The sequence below is a fragment of the Passer domesticus genome, chromosome 28 (genome assembly GCF_036417665.1).
Source record: "Passer domesticus isolate bPasDom1 chromosome 28, bPasDom1.hap1, whole genome shotgun sequence".
Lineage (NCBI taxonomy): Eukaryota > Metazoa > Chordata > Aves > Passeriformes > Passeridae > Passer > Passer domesticus.
In genome coordinates, this window is record NC_087501.1 from 3,162,338 (window position 1) to 3,182,297 (window position 19,960).

Consider the following 19,960-nt stretch of genomic DNA (forward strand, 5'->3'; position numbering starts at 1 on the left):
CAACACAATCAATAGATTTTAATAGCATTAAAATTCTGATTTACTGCCTTATTCCTCAAGCCCACACCTCCCACTTCTATTCTTAGCCTCACTGTGGGCCGGATAGTCCTTAGGACAATACCAAGAGGACAAATATAGAAATTAAAATCAACCTTCATTTTCCCTGTCCCTGTAAGAAAAGGTCGTATTTTTTTCCTCATAATTTTTTCTTCATAATTATCCAACATCAGTCACCTCTGGCCTGTGATTCTGAACTAATCAGGTTCCCTCTTAGCTCCACAAAGCCAAAATAAGGAGAATAAAATGGGACCCAGCCTGTGCCCAGGGCGAAGGGGGCAGAACCTTCCACCCATGGATCAGTGAGGATCCACCAGGTTTTGAGGGAGTGCTGGTGGAGAAAGGCTCCAGCCAAAGCCCCTGCCCTGGGGTTTCTCTGCACCCAGGCACTCCCTAGCACAGAAAATGAGCTGTGTCTCCCCTCCCTGCTGGGCTCGGTGCTTTATCACCAGGGGACAGCTTTAATTCTGTATTTCTCCCTGTCTGTGGCGCTCTTTTAATTAACTTTCAGGTTGCTCAGGGAGCTGAGCAGCCCATGCTGTCTGCTAGAGCTGGATTAACCATTTCCTTATCAGCAGGAGCCACATTTTATCTGCAGCCAGCACTGCCCACACCTGAGAGCAGCAGCAGCAGCACCTTGGCACAGGAGGGACCCTGTAACCGAGTTCCACCGCTGGGAAATGAGGAAAAAATGAAATCCCAGGTACTTCCTAAGCCTCTGAATGCAAGGCCTAATCCAGGTAATCCCAAAGCAATCTTGCTGGCAATCTAATTGTGTTTTCTGAGGAGGAGGCTGCAAGAACAGTTTGTTTACACATAATTGGATCCCTTTATATGTTTGTATTGTGCTTATTTCTGAAACCTTTCAAAATTGAAAGGTCTCCTGGAATATTTGGCTTGGCTTTTCACTCCAGCCTGAGGGATTACCCATTATTTTGCACATAATGGCCCAGACAAATATGAATTTTGTATTAGCACAGATCAGAAAGTACAGCTCTTCCTGGAGGGCCAGCAACAGGGAGACACCAGAAGAATGGAGGGAATGGTGCTGATTGTTAAATCCCTTTTCATGTTGATTTGTTCCTCTCAGGAAGCTCTTGCTGTCCACAGCAGCCTCCCTGTTGGAAATGCAGCTCCGTGGGGAGAGCAGGGGAGGAGAGGCTTCACGTGTGAGGGTTTGTAAAGTCACAGCTTTCACAACTTTCACGCAGAGCTTTGGCTGCATCTGCCCAGGGAAGGGATGGGCAGGGTCTCTCCCTCCCCTCACTGGTGCCACCCCAGCTCCAGCTGGGAGCACCTCGGTCACCCCCACAGCCCAGGAGGGGATTCCAGAGCACAGAACAGCACGGCAGGAGCTTCTGGTGGCTGCAGAGGGAGCTCAGCCCTGCCCTGGGACAGAGATCCTTGTGCAGACACCCCTGGTGCTGCCTCCATCCCAGGGATTCCTGTGTCACCTCCATCCCAGGGATCCCAGTGCCACCTCCATCCCATGGGATCCTGGTGCCACCTCCATCCCATGGGATCCTGGTGCCACCTCCATCCCAGGGGATCCCAGTGCCACCTCCATCCCATGGGATCCTGGTGCCACCTCCATCCCATGGGATCCTGGTGCCACCTCCATCCCAGGGATCCCAGTGCCACCTCCATCCCAGGGATCCCGGTGCCACCTCCATCCCATGGGATCCCGGTACCACCTCCATCCCAGGGATCCCAGTGCCACCTCCATCCCAGGGATCCTGGTGCCACCTCCATCCCTGGGATCCCGGTGCCACCTCCATCCCAGGGATCCCGGTGCCACCTCCATCCCAGGGATCCCGGTGCCACCTCCATCCCAGGGGATCCTGGTGCCACCTCCATCCCAGGGAATCCTGGTGCCACCTCCATCCCAGGGGATCCCGGTGCCACCTCCATCCCAGGGAATCCTGGTGCCACCTCCATCCCAGGGGATCCTGGTGCCACCTCCATCCCAGGGAATCCCGGTGCCACCTCCATCCCAGGGATTCCTGGTGCCACCTCCATCCCAGGGGATCCTGGTGCCACCTCCATGCCAGGGGATCCTGGTGTCACCTCCATCCCAGGGAATCCTGGTGCCACCTCCATCCCAGGGAATCCTGGTGTCACATCATCCCAGGGATCCTGGTGCCACCTCCATCCCAGGGAATCCTGGTGTCACATCATCCCAGGGGATCCTGGTGCCACCTCCATCCCAGGGGATCCTGGTGCCACCTCCATCCCAGGGATTCCTGTGTCACCTCCATCCCAGGGAATCCCAGTGCCACCTCCATCCCAGGGATTCCTGTGTCACCTCCATCCCAGGGGATCCTGGTGCCACCTCCATCCCAGGGATTCCTGTGTCACCTCCATCCCAGGGATCCTGGTGCCACCTCCATCCCAGGGGATCCTGGTGCCACCTCCGTCCCAGGGGAGCCTTCCCTGGCCGTTTCTTCCCCTTTCTGGGGGACATTTTCCCCCTCAGCTCCCACACCCCAGTAACCAGCTCTGCCACAGAGGCTCCATAGCCTGGCTGGGGGCTGGAATGTGAATTCCAAGATTTTGCCAGGACTTTTTGCACCAGCTCAGTGAGGAACCCACAAAGCCACTGCTGGCTCCAGCCTGGTGCTGGAGGAGAAAACACCAACCCAGGGAGCCAAACGTGGAGATTTGTGTGCCCAGAACTCCCTCCCTGCCAGGTTTTGATGATTCCTTTCTTTTCCTTTCCCCTTTCCCTTCAATCCCAGAGCAGAGCTGTCCCTGGGATGTCCCTCACAGCTCCCTGTGAGGGTGGCTGGGGCCCTGCTGGCCCCACAGCTGTGGGGTGGGCAGCAAATCTGGGCAGCAGTCACCCCACCCATTCTGAGCACCAGGTGACAATGGGACAGAACAGCACCTGAGCTGCTGGCACAGCTGATCCTCACCACCCTGACTGCAGCAGAGCCCTCCCAGCCCTCTGCTTTGGAGCCATCCTGATGTACAGAAACAACCCCAAATCTGCAGCTCCAGCTCAATCCAGTCACTCCACAAGAAAGAACCTTTCATGCTCGCTGTTGTAGGAGACAAAAGCTGCAGCCTGCCTCGCTCCTCCTGACACTTGTAAAGCTTTTCAAACCAGGCACACTAGATTTGTCAGAACAAAGCTGACATTTTAAATGAAGAGTAATGATGAAATGTCTAAAGATGTGCTGCAGAGACGCTCTCACAGAGAGAGTGCTGGCAATTTGAATACAACAGCGATGTGTCATCGTGGAAAAGTCAAAGCAGGGATTCTTTCATGTGGCTAAAGAGGGGGATAAATGATGGAAAAACTGCAGGAGCTGTGATGAGAAGGGGGAATTCATCAGTCCTGGGTTTGGGGCTTCACATGTGTGGGCACTGCATTGGGAATTGCACTTGTGCTGCTCCTGACGTGAGCACAGACATTCCGTGGACAAAGAGAGGATGGAGAGCAGAGTTTGGTTCTCCAAAAAGCCAAAGCAAACGAAGCCTGTTCAGTTCTGCTGAGCTGAATTTGTAGAATCCCCCCTCAGCATCCCAGCTGCTCTAACAGCACTGATAACGGTAAATTTATTGCACTGGGGGGGTCTGAGAGAGAGGTGCAGGACAGGACTTGATTGTTAAATAATTTCAGTGACTGGGGAGTTGCACTTGTGCTGTTCCTGCTGTGAGCACAGACATTCCGTGGACAAAGAGCGGGTGGAGAGCAGAGTTTGGTTCTCCAAAAAGCCAAAGCAAATAAAAATTCAGTTCTGTTGAGCTGAATTTGTAGAATCCCCCCTCAGCACTCCAGCTGCTCTAACAGCACTGATAATGGTAAATTTATTGCACTGGGGGGTCTGAGAGGGAGGTCCAGGGCAGGACTTGATTGTTAAACTCCAATAATTGCAGGGACTGGGGAGTTGCACTTGTGCTGTTCCTGGCCAGAGCACAGACATTCTGTGGAAAAAGAGTGCATGGAGATCTAAGTTTGGTTCTCCAAAAAGCCAAAGCAAATAAAAATTCAGTTCTGTTGAGCTGAATTTTTAGAATCTCCCCTCAGCATCCCAGCTGCTCTAACAGCACTGATAATGGTAAATTTATTGGAAACAGCTGAGGCTCATGGAAGAGCTGAAATGTGTGGAAATGCAGCTCAGCATTTAACACCCTGCACTGGCCAGGGCAGGCCAGGGGAGTCCTGGGCTCTTTACAGGGGTGTCTGGCCCTGGAACATCCACATGGATGAATTTCAGTGAGAATCCTGAGGTTTTATTCTGCTTTTTTCATCTCCTTCCCAGTGGAAGCTAAGCATGCCTAATGCTGTAACATGGGGACATAATAAGAGGTTTTAATCCAATTTTCAACAGCTCTGGATGCAAAGGAAATTTGTGAAGCATATCTAAAGTAACAAATGCCTGAGCTGGAGACCATTTTCCATTTTGAAAGTGAAAATTTATTGGAAAGCCCCAAAGAGCCACTTTTCAGGACAAGGAGAGAGTGGGGAAGCCTGAGAATTCAGTCCTGCTCTATCCTCTGCTGAATCCTAGAACAGATTTCCCTTTCAGGGCTGTAATTTCCCTTTATTACACAAACTGAGCCCCTCATTTGGTTCTTCGTCTCCCTGATCCATAATCAAGGGGAGATAATTAAACACAAAACCTCCAGTGACGAGTCAGTCCAACGTGGCAGGACACAGGGATGTCTCTGGAGCTCCAACAAAGTAAGGAGGGCCCTTTGGGGCACTTTTTTTGCACCTCAGTCTGTCCCTGCATTCTCTTTTCCACCTCTGCCTCCCTTGCAGAGCAGGAGGAGTTTTGTTTAACAAGGCAGGTGCTGACCCACTTTAAACTGGCACTGGAGGGAAAGGTGCTTTAATTCCAGCCTCTCCAGGGCTGGGTTCAGGGAGCTGAGCCGGCTCTGATGGGACAGCCCCCATCAGGTTTTGGTTTCTTTTCTCTTTTTGGAGTTCACAGGTCCAGGAGGCTCCGTTTGGAGCAGGCTCTGCAGAGTTCAGCACAGGAACTCCCTCTTGGGACCCACGGGAGAGCACTGCCAGCCCTGGCTGAGCAGCAATCCCCGTTACTTAATGACTGACTGGTTCCTCTAATTAGCCCAGCTAATTGGGGCAGGCAGGGTTCCGTGGGCTCAGTGCTGCCTGCAGCACGGATCCTCTGACAGGTGAAGTCACTTTTTCAGGTGTGACATCAGAGATTCCGAGGTGTCACAGTCCCTGTCGGGGCCAGAACTGAAGGAGCTCTTTGGGAAATCCCACAGCTGGATTTGCATGGCTTGGATTCCATTTCCCCACCCTCCAGCTTCATCATCTGCAGGCTGCCAATATTTCACTGCTTCTCAGGCTCCCAAAGACAAAGAGAATTAATTCCAGTGGATGGTGGCTGAATAAGAAGATGAAGGATGGATCTTGCATTCCCAGCACTCCCAGCTCAGGTGTGACTTTATTTAGATGCAGCCACAGATTCCCCAGGAGCTGCAGGTGGGGCTGAGAGCTCAGTTCCCAGCCCTGTGCCATCCCTGGACCCCTGAGCCCCAGGTCCCAGCTGTCCCCCAGGCTGGGGACTGCCACGCACAGAACTGTCCTCAGCATTTCACCGGCCAGGCTTGCTTTGTCTTCCCTTTGTGCATTAACATTTTAAAGACTGAAAAATGAGCCCCGAAAAAACGTCCTCAGTCAGCAACCTGCAATCTATTACAGCAATTAATCAAAGCCACACTTTGTCAGCTTCCCCTTGTTCTCTTATGCTTTATGGCTGCGTTGTTATTTCATCTGCACAATAAAAAGGGATTTGTCTTCATTGCTGGGGAAATTCTGCTCAGGGCTGAGGGTGCCAGCCCTGGCTGTGCTCCTCATCTCTGGGCCCTGAGAGCAGCACTCGTTTGTGTGCTTTCCTTGCTGTGCATTCACGGAGCCCTTCTGGGTGGGTTTTCTGTCCTGCCATGATCCCAACACACACCTGTGATTCAGGGGACACCCCAGAGGCACAGCAGGAGTGAGGAGGGCTGGGAGGCTGGTCCTGGATGTGGGGCTGAATCCCAGCCCCGGACCAAAGCAGGATCCTGCAGAGAACCCCTGCAGGTGCCACGGAGCAGGAACAGGAGCCATCCCTTCACCCACGGCTCTGTGGCACCTGGAGCTGGTCACAGCAGCTCCTTCCAGGGCAGGCTGACACCTCTGGCACTTTGGTACCCGTTATTGCTGCAGGAACAGGAGATTTTCCAAGCACAGGCACAGCAAGAGTGGCTTCCTTCAGCTCTCACCAGCAGCCACCCCGCTCCCATGCATGGATTTCACCTCTGCCAGCAGCTCAGCTCCTGTTCTGCAAAACTGCCCAGCAGACAGGGCTTTCAGCAGGTCACTGCTCGCTGCCTGGATGACAAAAACCCGACCTGCAGGGCTTTGCAGAATGAGGCTTCCTCTGGATGCCTGCGGGAAGCAGCACAAGAGCACAACAATCACAGTTCTGGACACTCAGGGAGTTCAAAGGCTCGGGCTGCAGCCCCAGCCTTGTCCAGCATTGATCTGAGAACATCAGGGCACTGAAAATGAGAATTCTGCCAATGTGGGAGCTGTAATCACCTCCCACAACATCCACCCCTTCAGCCCTCAGAGTTGCTGTAAACTTTTTCAATAGCTCATGGATTAGAAAAGCCATGCCCTGAGTTATAACTCCTCTGTATTAAAGTGATCATAATAGATTAGTGATAAATACAAAGTAATTGATTTTTTTTTTACATCTCTTCCCTCCCCCAAACAAGCTTGAACTAATAACAATAATTACATGAAAGTGTTGCCATCGGGAAGTTTGTGCATTTCTGGCAGTGAAATCAATTGTTCCGAGGAAGGATTTTATCTGAGGAATTAATCATTGCTGCCTCCAATGACTGCACCCCCAACGTTCTCCAGGATGTAGAACATGCAGGGGAGCATCTTCATTAGGAAATGAGGCTGTGCACAGCCCCGGAGCCTCGGGAGGGGAAATGGGTGAGGAAAGTTCCCTGGTGGAGCCCAGGGACACCAGCCCGGCCAGGCTGAGGCTGCTGGGAGCTGCTGGAAGCGTTTCTGTCCCCACAAAGAAATTATTATCCTGTGCTTCTGGCCATGTCCCTCCCCCAGCTCGTATCCCACGGCTCTCCTTCCTTCCTGGAGCTTGCAGCAGGTCCCAAGGGACACCCTGAGCATCCCTGCCAGGCACCTGCACCCCCTTCTCCCAGAGCCCAAATCCTTTATTTGTAACTGAGCTAAATTGCAAGTTTCCACTTCTAAGTGATACAAATTTGCTTTTGTGTGCAACTGGGGGGTGCTGGGCTGGCAAAAAGCTTTCCCACAGCCATTCTTTAATTACCTTATTTAAAGAATCCTTCAGGGACCAAGGAAAACTATGTATTTTAAACATTAAAGTATTATTAGTAGTAAGCAGTAGAAGTGATTGTTCTGGAATAGAAAAACATTTCCTGAAAGAATCTGTGCCAGCCTTAATTACACTCCCATTGTATTTTATCTTCCTGCTCCCCACACTGAGACAAAGGGTGGGTGGAAAATAATTGAAACAAGGTGAAAATGAGTGCTCATTAAATTGCAGACTACACAAGTACTCATTCCATGTGAGAGGGCTGTAAATATGACTTTTAATGAAGTTATGACATGCTTGCCAATAAAAGTCATTTACTTCACAGTATTACAGTTAATTATACACAGCTGGAGCCATTTATTGCCCATCCCTTGTTAACTTTGCCTGGGCTCATTAACCCTTTCACAGCTCTGGGCCTGAAGGAGAAGGCAGAGAGGCTTTTCAGGAGGAATTTCTGGAGGAGGAGTGGGTGCTGCAGAGAACAGAGAGTGCAAAGCTCCAGCTCAGATTGCACACCCAGGTGCAAACCTGGAGGAATCCCTGCAGTTTGTCCTCTGTTCCTCTCACCTGTTCAAGGGGCTGGAAAATGGAATTTCCCTGGATTTGTCTGGTTTGCTGCAGCTCATGGCAGGTCCTCTGTGCTGTTCCCAAGAGCTTTCAGCTCCCCCAATATTTGCCACCCTTGTCCTGGAGTGTTTGTGAGTTGGGTTTGTCGTGATCTGACCCACTCAAACCCAAAACTTGTGTTATTCTGAACTGGGCAGCACCCACATTTAAAAACCCCAAACTCAAACTGCCCATCCAGCACCTTAAACAACTACAACACAATTTGCTGCATTTGATAATGAAGATTAATTACCCTGAGAATTCAGCCTGGCTCTGTTCCTGACCTGCCAACCGTCCTGCTGCTCCTCCAAATCCCGTTTATTCCTTCTCCCTTCTCTTATTTTAAGCTCCTGCCTGCTGCAGGTGCCTTTTATGTAAAGAGGAATTGGCCACTGGCTGTGTGAGTTTCTGCAGGGAGCCCTTTCATGGAGGCTCCTGCAATTTTCTCCAGGAGCACTCCAATAATTGCAGGCACTGGGGACTTGCACTGGGGAGTCTGAGAGAGAGGTGCAGGGCAGGATTTGTTTGTTAAACTCCAATAATTGCAGGCACTGGGGACTTGAGCTGCTCCTGACGTGAGCACAGACATTCCGTGGACAAAGAGTGGATGGAGAGCAAAGTTTGGTTCTCCAAAAAGCCAAAGCAAATGAAAATTCAGTTCTGTTGAGTTGAATTTGTAGAATGCCCCTTCAGCATCCCAGCTGCTCTAACAGCACTGATAATGGTAAATTTATTGCACTGGGGGGTCTGAGAGGGAGGTGCAGGGAAGGACTCGTTTGTTAAACTCCAATAATTGCAGGGACTGGGGAGTTGCACTTGTGTTGCTCCTGCTGTGAGCACAGACATTCCATGGACAAAGAGTGGATGGAGAACAAAGTTTGGTTCTCCCAAAAGCCAAAGCAAATAAAAATTCAGCTCTGTTGAGCTGAATTTGTAGAATCCCCCCTCAGCATCCCAGCTGCTCTAACAGCACTGATAATGGTAAATTTATTGCACTGGGGGGTCTGAGAGTGAAGTTCAAGACAGAACTTCTTTGTTAAACTTCAATAATTTCAGTGACTGGGGAGTTGCTCCAGGGGGTCTGAGAGGGAGGTGCAGGGCTGCAGGATTTGTTTCTTGAACTCCACACAGAAGAGAGCTGAAGCCACAGGGTGTCCAAAAGCAGCAGTGGGCTGCAGGGGAATCCAGACCTTTGGGGTTCTGTGGTGCTCTTGTTCCTACAGCTGGGACAAGAGAATGTAGTTTGGAAAGGGGGAGAGGGAAAGGGAGGGCACAAGGAACACACAGGGAGGGAGAAAGGAAGGAGAAAAGGATGAGATAAAACTTTCAGGGCTTGGGAAGAGCACCTGGTGAGATCAGTGACCTGGCCAGGACATCAAGCCTCGCACAGCCCCAATTTAGAGCAGAGAATTAATTGTTTTTAATGCAGACAGTGGCTGCCATGGATGCAGGCTGATCCATGGGATGTGTGGGAGCCAGGGAAGTACTGCCAGGGCATTGCCTTCTCCATGGGGGAAGAATTTTCACTTGAATTCTGCTGTTTGAACTCCTGCACTGGCAGCATCACCGCTCTGCTCCACTGCAGAGGGACAGGAAGGACAAAGGGAGCAAAGCCAGGCATCCCTCACCTCAGTTATCAGAGAAAGCACCAGGCAGGAGCTGCAATTGCAGCCCCTCTCCTGCTCCAGGCTGAGGAACCACTGGTGAAATATTAATTGGAGAAGGAGCTGAAACTTGTAAAGATAAAAACTCGAGGAATCGTGCTCTAATGGCTGGGGTAGTTAAAAAGCAGAATACAATATCCAGCAAGTAAGGCTTAATCTGTTGGATCTCTGTCCCACTGGAGATTTTTAAGGAGAGATTAGAGGAACACGAGAGGAGTGCCAAGTCTGGCTGATGCTGCCTTTGAACACACGACCTCCAGAGATTCCCTCCAGCTCTGTTTTTCTGTAATTGCATGTTGTGGAAGGCTCTGAAATTCTGCCTTTATTGAAAGACAAATGTAAAGCTTGAGAGAGTGCCTGAATACAAACCAGCATCTCGCTCCCCCCCGAACCTGGGGAAGTGATTAGGAGCTCTCAGGAGCACAGGCAGGCCTTGCTGGCTCACCACAAACCCTCAGCACTGCTGAAAAGCCTTCTTTGCACTCAGAACCAGCTCCCTGTCAGACTGAAGCACGGGCTCCTCAGGAAATGGGGGTTTATGGAATGCTCAAGCAGTCCCTACATGGGGAGAAAAAAAAACTTAAAAAGCCTCTGCTCTCAGGCACTCAGAATATTCATGGGCTGGACAGACAGGGGAGAAGAGGCAGAGAGAAAATAACCCCCCTGAATTGCAGGAAAATAAAAGCTGGAACAGAACCTGGAGATTTTAGCTCTGGTCTCCAGGACAAAGAGGGGTGGCAGATTGAAAGCACCAACCTGGAAGAGCATTTCTTCCTCTCTCTCATTTCGTTAGGGAGCAGCAGGCTGTGCAGAACAAACCCTTTCCCAAGGAATTCACTCTGAAATGCTCAGTCAGGGCCAGGGAGCATCAGGAGGAGAGAAGCCCCTCTGGAGAGCAGGGGCTGTGTCCAGGCTGGGACCCTGATTGCCTCGGTTAATTAATCAATTACTTCACTAAATAAAGATCTGGGGTTTGATCTGTCTGTGTGGCAGGAGCTCTTGTTTGAGTAGCTCTGTTTCCAGTCCAGGATCCTGCTGGGAAGGTGACACAGCTCCTGCTCCCTGCTCTCCTGGGCCTGGCCCTCCCAGCTCTGGGATTTCTGCTGTTCCTGGGCTTTATTTTGTATTTAATTCCCTCAGGCTGATGGTTCCCGAGTGCTGGTGGCAGGGGTCAATCCTCCCATCCCCTCTGGCAGCTTGGAACTGGGGGGAGTTGAGCGTCTCAGTTGTAGCTGAGCAGGGAACAAAAGGTAGGGGAGAAGATCTGCTTCTATTTTAGTGACTTTGTGTGGGTGAATGTGGGCAGAGAGGGTACTGAGAGGCAAATACACTTCTGTTAAAAGCAGATTTAATGAGTTTCCTCTTCCAACCAGGTGTGTCAGCATCACATCACCAATTCTCTGTGAAGAAAAACTCCAGATACTCCCCAAAAGGGTACCTACAGTCCCTCTTTGCTTAAAAAATTTACTCTTCACCTATCCTGTGAGCCCTCACCTACTTTAATTTTCATTATTATGGTTATAGTCACAGAATTCTTTGGGGCCACACGAAGAAGGAAGGAGAAATAAGATTTTGTGGTTCCTGACAACTGAATGTGTCTGATTCCTAACCCCTCTGCAGATTGTGTTATTTTAGATGCTGGGTCTGACCTAATCCTCCTTCAGAGGAACTCAGGGAGGGAATTCAAAGAGGTCTTTTGGAATAAGGGGGAAATATGGATTACCAGGAAAAGGCTGATCCAAATCCCGGAGGAGCCAGGACCAAAGCAGACCCCAGAGATCGATTTGGGGGTGCTGGGTTTCATTTGGCTGCCAGCAGGGGCTGTGCAGGGAGGGCAGAACTCACCGAGATCTGCTGGGAAAGGAAAGGCAGAGGGAGCAGCAGGAGAGGCTTGCTGCAGTTTGCAGCTCACAGGGTTTTAGCCCCTTCCATTTCAGGGCAGTTTTGGTTTTGGAGTGTGGATTCCCCCCTCAGATGCACAGGGAGGGGACTCACACTCCTTGTTTGGACTAAAACATGAAACCTCTCCCCTCCTGCAGCAGAAGGGAGTTCATCCCAGCCTGCTCCTGCTCCTGCTCAGAGAGCAGCAGCCATTCTTTATTCTTTATTCTTTATTCTTTATTCTGCCTCACCTTTATCACTTCAGACAGACCCTGCAGGGAGTGATCAGAGCCATCCTGACTCAGAGGGCCCCAGAGTGAACCTGGAGCACGCCCCAGCCCTGCTGCTTTCCCAGGGAATGCTCAGCTGAGGCTTGCAGCAGCTGTGAGAAGAGATTCCTGTTTACAGCAGCAGCTCATAACGTGCTCCTGTTTAATGGCACCTGTTCCAGCCCACTCTGGGAGTCTGCCACAGCCAGGGACTATCAGTTCCTGCCCCAGCAGCTCCTCACCACCTGCAGCCTCTCTGTGACCCACAAATCCCCTGACACCCTTTGCTTTTAATCTCTTCCCTTTCTTCCTCTCTCCCTTTCTGCCCATCTCTGCTCTGAAGAACTCGGCAGTCCCAGCAGGAGAAGGGGAAGGAGCAGCAGGAACAGAAATAATCAGCAGGAAGCACAAATAATCAGGTTTTGTGGGGAAAGCTGGAGGGGAGCCTGGGAGAATTCAGACTGGGGACCCAGAGTTCTGCTGCTCTCAGTGCTTGGCAGGGGGTGGCAGTGACAGGGAACTCCTTCAGGAGAGCAGCACGCTGCTCCTGGGGAGCTGCGAGCCCAGATTGCTCTGCAGGCATCTCAGTGCTCTGAATCACCTCCAGGATGTGGAGCCACTTGAGCTTTTGTGGTAACTGAATGTGAATGTGTGCAGGGGGAGCTTGTGAGGTCCCTTTGCAGGGTCCCAGGAATTCCCACAGTGACAGTAAGAACTCCTCAGTGCCTTTGGATTTCACCAGCAGGCTGGTCCCAGGGAGCAGTGATCCCAGATTGCTCTCCAGGCATCTCAGTGCTCTGAATCACCTCCAGGGCATGGAGTCACCTCAGATTTTGGGGTAACTGGATGTGAACGTGGGCAGGGGGACCTTGTGAGGTCCCTTTGCAGCAGGAATTCCCACAGTGACAAAGGGACAGTGAGAACTCAATGCCTTTGGGTTTCACCAGCAGGCTGGTCCCGGGGATCTGCAATCCCACATTGCTCTCCAGGCATCTCAGTGCTCTGAATCACCTCCAGGACATGGAGTCACCTCAGATTTTGGGGTAACTGGATGCGAACGTGGGCAGGGGGACCTTGCAGTGTCCCAGGAATTCCCACAGTGACACAGGGGCAGTGAGAACTCGCTCAGAGCCTTTGCATTTCACAGCCTCTCACCAAATTCTCCTGGCAGAGGAATCACTTACCTGATTTCTGTGATAATAATTTCCCCTCACGCCTCCTCGTTGGCTCACTGGACACTCTGACCAAAGCACAGAGATCTGCTGCTGGTTTTTCTTATTTCATTACTCATTTTGCTTTTTGCTCGGTTACATTTATTTGATTTAGACAATAACATCTCTGTCAAGTGCAGTTTAATTGGTATCTAAGGCCTAGTCTGCATTTACATTTTACTGGAATAATAATGGTGCTAAGGGGGAGGATATTTTTTAGAAAAGACTTATGCTGCTCTGAACTCCTTGGTGGCTGCAATGAGGTTGGAATAAAAGTGATTTACTCTGGTTTGCTTCTTCCCCTACTCCGTGGTAATAGCAATCTAATTATAAAGTATGTTTATGCTGACACAATCATATCCACAATCGGGGTTTATTCTTTCATTCTTCTTTTGTCTTAATGTAAATTCTGCCGGAGGAAAATGCCACATGCACACACAGACACCACCAGCAGGATCATCAGAGTCCCCAGAACCCATTTGGGTGAATTCATCAGCAGATAATTCTGTCCCCGGGGCTTTAATCTCCAGGAGATCGGTTTGTGGGGACCGTAACTGCTCCATTTGCATTCCAGCAGTAATAAAAGACTCCCAGAGCGCTGAAAAAAACATTGATGGGACTTCCTTTTAGGAAATAGGATCAGCAGCAGTGAGGCACTAAACTGCTTTTACTTACAGTGGGCACCAGATTCCTTTAACCCTTAAAGCTCTGCACGCAGCAGATCAATAAAATTCCCAGAGAATCCCAGAGTTTGTGGCACACAATTCCCCTGTGGAACAGGCAAACAGCACAGCAGGGCCTGGGCTGCTGGGACTGGCAGAAAGGTAAAATGTACTCAATTCCTGGGAGGAAAATACAATTACTGCCGTTAAAAGGACAAATAAAATGGCCCTTGTGGGAGGATCAGCTGGGGAATGCACAATTAGGGGCAAGAGGGAACAATTGCTTTAATTGGTGCTTAGTCTTGTCTCGATGGAGAGCCAGGAGTGCACTTTGCCAGGGTTTGGCTGTCCTGCAGTGTTGGTTTAGTGCTTTGTTTGGTTTGGCTTTGCTAAATTGTATTTTCTGAATGTTTGTTTTGGGTGTTTCGTTTGTTTTTAGCGCTTTGTTTGTTTTGGGTTCTTTGTTTGGCTTTGGTGTTTGGTTTGATTTTGGTGTTTGGTTTGGCTTTAGTGCTTTGTTTGGCTTGGTTTTGGTGTTTAATTGTTTTTAGTGCTCTGTTTTTGGTGCTTGGTTTGGTTTTGGTGTTTGGTTTGTCTTCAGTGGTTTGTTTGGTTTGGCTTTGGTGTTTGGTTTGGTTTTAGTGCTTTGTTTGCTTTTGGAGTATGGTTTGGTTTGGGTGTTTGGTTTGTTTTTAGTGCTTTGTTTGGATTTGGTGTTTGTTTGGTTTGGTTTTGGTGTTTTCTTTGTTTTTAGTGCTTTGTTTGGTTTGGTTTTGGTGTTTAGTTGTTTTTAGTGCTTTGCTTTCGGTGCTTGGTTTGGTTTTGGTGTTTGGTTGGTTTGTTTTTGGTGTTTTGTTTGTTTTTAGTGCTTTGTTTGCTCTTGGTGGTTGTTTCCGGTGTTTGTTTTAACTGCTCCTGCTGGCTGTGCCCATCTGTGAGGTTGGATGCCACCCTGAGCACTCAGATAATCCTATTTTCGTTTGCTTTAATCTGATTAAGTTCCTCAGTACGAGTCGAGATTAAAACCCATGACCAACAAACGCTTGAATAAAGATAAAATGCAAATGCTGTTTTGTGCACCTCGGAGTCAGAGGTTTATAACAATTCCCAATTAAGTGCAGCCGGGTATTAGGGCTGAAGAAGATGAGCTGCAGGGATGAAGAGCTGGGGTGACTTTTCATCCCCCAGAATAAAGCCAAAATAAAAGGATTACAGCACAAGTTGCTCGAGTTGCCCTTAGGCCATACAGCAGGAGGAAATTCTGGGATCACAACAGGAGCCTCCTCCGGGAGGCAGCCCCGCAGGGGGGGCTGGGGATGAGGAATCCTCCTGCTCCTGCTGCTGAGGGTGGGAGAGATGGACCGAGGGCCAGGGCCGTGACAAATAATGACAGGAAATGGCAGAAAAATGACATTTCCCAGGAAATGCTGCAGTGAGAACCATCCTGGGATGCCTTGGTGGTCACCGGGCTGGCCCTGCCAGGGCTGAGGGCTCTGGGATGCAGAGCAGGGGCTGCTCTGGGAGGAGGGTGAAGCTTCCAAGCAGGATTTTAATTTGGTTTCAGAGTGAAGTTGCTTTGGCCGCTGTGAAAAATGCGTATTTTATGATTGGCTTTTTGTAAGTATTAAAATGAATATTGTATGTGTTATGTTAGAAAGTTATGCTGTATTCATTTTCTTAAGCAGTGTATTAAATATAGTTTTAGATTATAACATAATGTTAAAATAGAAGCTGTGCTATGTAGGATACTTTTTTTTTTAAAGAAAGGACTCGCACTGAGACAGCAGCCACAGGACACCTAAATCTTTCAGAGAAAGAGAATTTATTGCCCCATTATCAAGAAGAAATGAACTTCTTCCCGCCTCTCTCAGCCCTGAAGAACCGTCAGGATTCAGAGGAAGAAGCTGACACTGACCAGGCAGAATCCTGTGTTTGAATGGAATTTATGCATCATGGATGAGGTGTATGAATATGCAACAGGCTGTTGCTTTTAAGGGTTAATCCTCTGTTAACGTGGGTCCTTTTTTGGGCTTATTTTGTCCAGAAAAAGGTACCCAGACTGTCTGTAACTCTTTGTTTTTATTGTCTCATATTGTCCTAATCTCAATTGTTCAAATTTTTATTACTCTAATTATATTACTATTTTTATAACCATTTTATTACTATTAAACTTAAAAAAAAATTAAAACCAAGTGATTGGCGTTTTTCACAGCCGCTGTCCCTTTGTTAAATCCTCGTTGCTGATGACGTTTGTGAGCTGCTCCCCCAGGACTGGGTGTGCAGGGCAGAAAAAATGAACTCGTGTGTGTTCTGGGCTTTTTGACGTGGTGAAATGGTCACTGCTCTGTTCAGGGGAACACAGGCAGCAATGGCAAATTTCTCACAACAATCCTGTGCATTTCTGGGACGTTCCCCTTTTCAGCCACTCCAAACAGATTGTTCAAGATCTGAAGGGGCCTCCCGCTCCCAGGCCTGGCTTTGGGCACTGTGCAAACACGGAGAGCTGCAGTTTCAAACACCACACTCACGCTTTGATCTCTGCAAACACGCCCCGAACCAGCCAGCACGGGGTTTCAGTGCAAAAAGGAATTTTCCAGCAGTGGGGAAGTCCATCATTTGCAGGCTCCTGCTGCTCCCCTTGGCCTGTAATGACCCAGGGCTCTCAGAATGTCATCACTCCAACCGGGAGTGAAGTTACAGCCGTAACGCTGCGTGCGAAGGCATCAAACATTCATGACCATATCTGAGGCTTTCTAGTCCATAAACCTTGTCTGAACTCAAGTAATGGAGTTATCAAAAAGACAGAGCAGCTGTTCATGGGGCCTGTGTGACATTCACGGGCTCCACCGGAATGTTCCGGGCTCTGCAGTACCTTGGGATAATCAGGGCTGTTGTATAAAATATGAGCCAGACCTCAACTTCTGGCTTTTTCCCATTTTCCCCACAATTTCAAGGATAAGCACGTTATTTGCTGCAGACTTTTTTTTTTTTTTCTTATTTGTGATCCTTCTGGAATAGGTGGGAATTTTTAGCCTCGTTTCTTTGCTGTTTTACTTGCAAACCAAAACAAGCCTGTTCCTATGCTCCCTCTCACTTCCAGACTCCTCCTGAGGAATTCCTGTGCTAAGATTTAGTCAGTCCCTCGTGGGAGCTGCATGAAAAGGGAACGTTCCAAGGCCTGGAGCAGTGTGTGGGGATCTGCTCGCTGTCTTAGGGAATAAAATTTGTGGAGTCGGTGCCACCCTGGCCCCAGCTGAATGCTTTTCACAGGTAAATTTTTTCAGTGGTAAATTAACTCCTCCTCCCATGGCTTTTTCTGTCCCTTAAGGGGACAGTTTGTCACCCCTGCTAAGTGGGAGCTCTGCAGTCAGGACACGGGGACAGCGCTGGCTTTGGTGTGCTCAGCACTGGCCAGTGAAGGTGCTGGGACTGGTGACCCTGGCACTGTCCTGGTGTGACATTGTCCTGGTGCCCCTGGTGCTGGACTGGTGTGGCACTGTTCTGGTGACTCTGGTGATGTCTTGGTGCCCCTGGCCCTCTCTTGGTGCCCCTGGCCCTGTCCTGGTGCTCCTGGGACTGTCCAGGTGCCCTGGTGCTGTCCTGGAGACCCTGGTGGTGTTTTGGTGACCTGGCACTGTCCTGGTGATGCTGGCATTGTCCTGGTGCCCCTGGCCCTGTTCTGGTGACCCTGGTGCCATCCTGGTACCATCCTGGTACCATCCTGGTGCCCCTGGCACTGTCCTGTGCCGTCCTGGTGCCCCTGGCCCTGTTCTGGTGACCCTGGTGCCATCCTGGTACCATCCTGGTACCATCCTGGTGTCCCTGGCACTGTCCTGTGCCATCCTGGTGCCCCTGGCCCTGTCCTGGTGCCCCTGGCACTGTCCTGGTGCCGTCCTGGTGGCCCTGACACTGTCCTGGTGACCCTGGCCCTGTCCAGGTGACCCTGGTGCCATCCTGGTGCCCTTGGCACTGTCCTGGCCCTGTCCTGGTGCCCCTGGCCCTGTCCTGGTGACTCTGGCCCTATCCTGGTGGCCCTGGCCCTGTCCTGGTGCCCCTGGTGTGGTCCTGGTGCCCCTGGCACTCTCCTGGTGCCCCTGGCCCTGTCCTGGTGCCCCTGGAAGGGGTTAAAACCCTGTGAGCTGAGGAGCAGGGGCTGTGAGGCTGCACAGAGCTCCCCGTGGGCTGTGCCCAGCTGCCATGGGCACTCCTGGGCTGCAGCCTGCAGCTGGCATGGCTCTGCATGCCCAGCAGGAGGATCTGAGAGCGTTCTGCTGGACAGCTCTGCCCCCAAACCTGGTCTCCTTGCCAGGGAAATCTGCTGCTGTGTCCCTCAGAGCAGCGCTGACTCCCAAACGCTGCTGCCTGAGCCTCACAGTGAATATTTCACCTGTGCAGACTGAGCAGGGGAATAATTCATGGCAAACACCCCTCAGTGTCAGCCTGGCCTTTGGCACCTGTCTTCATCTCTGGGTGCTGCTCCTGCTCCACAGAGCTGGGATAAATGAACTTCCCGTGAATTGGTGCTGGTGGATTTCAGGAGAAGGCAGAAGTAGCTGCTACTCACGGAAATATGCAAAACTTTGCTGGTAACAAACTGGGAGAAAAAAAAAAGGCTAATTAGTGTAATTACTGTCATTATAATTCTAATTTAACGGCATAGACTTGTATTGCAGCAACATCAGAGCTGTCACATTTGCAAACTGCATAATTACATGTATTAAGTGCTGTCTCTGTTGCACCCAATGCATGAAATGGGCTGTTACCTTGGAGTGCTCCAAAAAAGAAGTCAAGATGTCACTAAAGGGCTGACTTCTCCTTGATTTTTCTGATTACCAGTGAAGGGTGAAACAAAAAGCTTGTCTAAATAAATGTCTTTTCAAAGTTTCCTTGATAAAATTCATAAATAGATGGAGAGCTGGAAATGCTGAATGAAATCATTCCAGGCTTGTCACAGAACTCCAAGACCTGGCAGTGCTGCCACAGCAGAGCAGCCACCAGCATGGAAATGTGGTTTTGTTGTGTATTTCACACACAGCTCTTGGCTGAGTGCAGTTTGGGCCAGGTGAGAAGTTAAAAATGGCCAGAAAGTTCTCCTGGAATTGGCTGCACACTGAGAGATTGGTTTGTTCCTTGGGCAGAATTAAATTCTTCCCATTCAGAGTTTGAAAATTGGGTTTGTGCTTGTCCCTGGCAGGGATGCTGACACTTCCTCTGCTTGCCCAGTGCTCCCAGTGGGATTCCCTGCCCTGGCTGGGAACTGCAACAACCTCAGAGCAAAACCTGAACCCAAGGCTTCAGCTGTCGTGAGGAGGAGCAGGAAACTCAAAGAGGAGCGGAGTTTGATGTGACCCAGCTGAAATTTCGAGCCTGACTCTTTGAACTGGGTTTTATCTCTTCAGACCATGACATGTTGCACACCCTCCTGAGCCCCCAGCCCTCCTCCAGCAGGCTGGGGAAGAGCATCCTGTGAGACTTCCTTCGTTAGTATGGATTTATGCTTCTGGAGCACTCTTGACGGTTTGTTTTCTCCCCCTTTCTACATAAAAAATGAGTTGCTTTTGTAGCACTCAGCATTGTGTTATGAATATTAATCCAGAGGGTTTATTTTTGTTATTCTAAATCTGCCTGTATCCTTTGTAAGGAGAAAAATGGGACATAATTAATCTCTCTGTTAATCTTGATATTTGCATGGAACAAGTGAAACAAGCTCTTCAAACCACTTGGTTGACTCTTAAGAAGAATTTACACTGCAGTTCAGAGGGAAACTCGAGGGCTTCTTTATTTATTTATTTCCATCATCTTTGATTCAATACACACAGTGGGAGGCAAATCTTTCCAATTCCCACTGAGTTTTATCTGGTTCAGTGCAGTGGGGGGAGGATGAATCCAGAAGTTCCCAAAGTGAGAAAGGCTCAGCCCAGAATCCAGGAGTGCCAAACTGGGAAGGGCTCAGTGCAGAATCCAGAAATGCCCAAACTGGGAAGGGCTCAGTGCAGAATCCAGAAGTTCCCAAACTGGGAAGGGCTCAGTCCAGAATCCAGAAATGCCCGAAGTGGGAAAGGTTCAGCCCAGAATCCAGGAGTTCCAAAGAGGGAAGGGCTCAGTCCAGAATCCAGGAGTTCCAAACTGGGAAAGGCTGAGTGCAGAACCCAGGAATGCTCAAACTGGGAAAGGCTCAGTGCAGAATCCAGGAGTGCCAAACTGGGAAAGCTTCAGTCCAGAATCCAGAAATGCCCAAAGTGGGAAGGGCTCAGACCAGAATCCAGAAATGCC

General features: G+C 49.9%; 2 long non-coding RNA genes across 2 annotated transcripts; both read left to right on the forward strand.

Annotated features, from left to right (window-relative positions):
• The first annotated feature begins 2,426 nt into the window (after positions 1 to 2,426).
• LOC135287187 (uncharacterized) lies at positions 2,427 to 8,217 on the forward strand. The gene is made up of 2 exons (XR_010351010.1): positions 2,427 to 5,475; positions 6,248 to 8,217. It is a non-coding gene; the product is annotated as an uncharacterized LOC135287187 (long non-coding RNA).
• Positions 8,218 to 12,772: 4,555 nt separating this feature from the next.
• Positions 12,773 to 19,653, forward strand: LOC135287169 (uncharacterized). The gene is made up of 3 exons (XR_010351004.1): positions 12,773 to 13,849; positions 16,788 to 16,957; positions 18,882 to 19,653. It is a non-coding gene; the product is annotated as an uncharacterized LOC135287169 (long non-coding RNA).
• The last annotated feature ends 307 nt before the right edge of the window (positions 19,654 to 19,960 follow it).